The sequence below is a fragment of the Panicum hallii genome, chromosome 4 (assembly GCF_002211085.1).
Source record: "Panicum hallii strain FIL2 chromosome 4, PHallii_v3.1, whole genome shotgun sequence".
NCBI lineage: Eukaryota > Viridiplantae > Streptophyta > Magnoliopsida > Poales > Poaceae > Panicum > Panicum hallii.
Window position 1 is genome coordinate 27149761 of NC_038045.1, and position 2323 is coordinate 27152083.

Consider the following 2323-nt stretch of genomic DNA (forward strand, 5'->3'; position numbering starts at 1 on the left):
ACGGTGGCGGTGGAGGAGTCTGCTGCCTCGGAGAAGGCCGCCGCGCCTCCTCCGATCTCCTCTCCGGCTGCTGGCGCTGTGGCTGAGGTGGTGGCGCTCCGGTCGGCCCCTCCGCCTCTGCTGTCTTCTGCCGCTTGGGGGCCGGCTCCCTGACGAAGGAGCCGTCGCCACGTTGGAGCCTCCGGGACTTGCTCCCCTCAGCTTGGCTACTCCGTGCGGGCGCTGCCCCCTGCGCCTCATCGACCTTCCGGGTTGGGGCAGCACCCGCGTCGTCCTTGTGGCGGTGCTCCGGCACCGGCACCTTATCTTTCCCTTTTCCCGACGGGAGCCGGACCCCCGGGTCTTGGCTCCCCGAGACCTTGGCTGGTACGCTGCTGGTGGTCCGGTGTGGTGCCGGGGATCTGGAGCCCGCGATTGGGGTCACCTCCCAGTTGCTGGACCGCCAGGCCGCCCTCATCCAGGGTCGGCATCGATGCCAGGACTGACGCCCGCAGCGCCTGGTCCTCGGATAGGGCCTTCACCCCGATCGGGAGGACCAGGGACTCCGGGCTGAATGCGTCGCCTGTCATCCCCCGGATCGCGACCTCCAGCTCCGCCCTGGTGAAGTCGGCGCCGGGCCCGCGCGCGATCCTGCAGCAGTCATTTAGCCCTGTGTACATGTTGTCAGACCCGGGGCCACCGGGCTAGGCACATAACATAGTTTAAAGAGGTCTAAGAGATTAAGTCCGTCTTATCTCTTATTCATCTTATTTATCTCTTATTTATTCCATTTAAATAGGAGATAGAGCTAACCGATACAGGGGGAATCTACTCGAGACATGTTCTGGTACGATTCCTTGGTTGATGTTGGTTAGTACCTTTGTAACCCTGACCTCTCGGATATATAAGGGAGGTCAGGGACCCCTCTAAAAACAGAAGATCATTAGGTCATTCTACATCAAAGGCAATACAAATCATACAGGACGTAGGGTGTTACGCTCCGTGCGGCCCGAACCTGTCTAAGTCTTGTGTTCCTTGCACCTTCGAGTTCCTAATCTTGGCGTCCCCTCACCCAAAACTTACCACCTCGGGTATATCCCTCGGTGGGCAGCCGGTTAAACACCGACAGCTGGCGCGCCAGGTAGGGGGCGCGTCGAAGATCCACCGGCGAACTCGATGGCATCTTTCTAGTTCACCAGGTGGTGGATTGCTACCTTCACGCATGTGCATCGACGGATCGATTCATCGAGTTCGAGATCGGATCCTTCAGCGAACGGCTACATGGACGTCGACTACTCGGCTTGACTTCACCTTGCGCTGCAACGTCGATGCACCGCGGCCGTCGACCTCAACGACCCGGCTCAACTTCGGCTTGTGCCGCAATATCCGCGCGCGGCAGCAACATGTTCAACTACTTCGACTTCGCGAGCACGATCGGCAGCTCGCCGACGACTACATCAACTACTCGTCTCGACTTGAAAACTAGTCGGAATCGGTTCCAACTAGTCGAGCTTCATCAACAAATCATCGCAGCTTCATCAACGAGCTCCACGGCTTCGTCGACATTCGTCCACGAATCAAGCTAAGTGATTTATACCTTTTCCGACTTGTTCTTCACAAGATCGGCTACCTTTTTTGGTACGCCTCTCGACGGGCATGAAACCCTCGGGGGGCTACACCATGATTGATTACTTGTCCGTGTACGACTCTCGATGGGCATGAAACCCTCCAGAGCTACACTTCACCGACTATCTTTGCGCACTGCGCATCCTCTTTGTCGCATGACGACTTCTTTGTCTTCTCTTAACGGTTGCTAAAGTACTCAGGTAGCACACGCCTTAATCCGTGAAACCTCGACTCTTCTGTAAGCCTATGCTCCTACGCGTGCATGCGGCTAAGCTCCCTACGCTATGGTCTACGGCCATTAGGGATCAGGTGCTTAAACGTAACAGGCTAACTGCCCGGGGAAATTACATGGCCTAGCAAGAGCAAGACGCAAAATTTTTACACCGAATAAATTTTGGTGTATTTATATTATTACTGAGTACTACTCGGTATCTTCGCATTATGCTACATAATGTATGCATTGTCTTTTTTCAGATCAAGCTTCGGCAACAACCCTCCAGGCAGCACGGCGTGCCATGGCAGTTCTGCTAGTTCTCAGGCTTGGGGGCTGGGCGATGCGCACTACTCGACATGGCTCCTTCGGCTCTCCTGGCTCGTAAGCTCGGGGGCCGGACGCCGCAAAACTACTCGAAGAAGACTCGTATGAAGACTGAGAGTGCAAAAGAAATCTTAAGTCACCGCGCGGTTAAATAAACCAGCGGGAGGCTTACTTTCATTA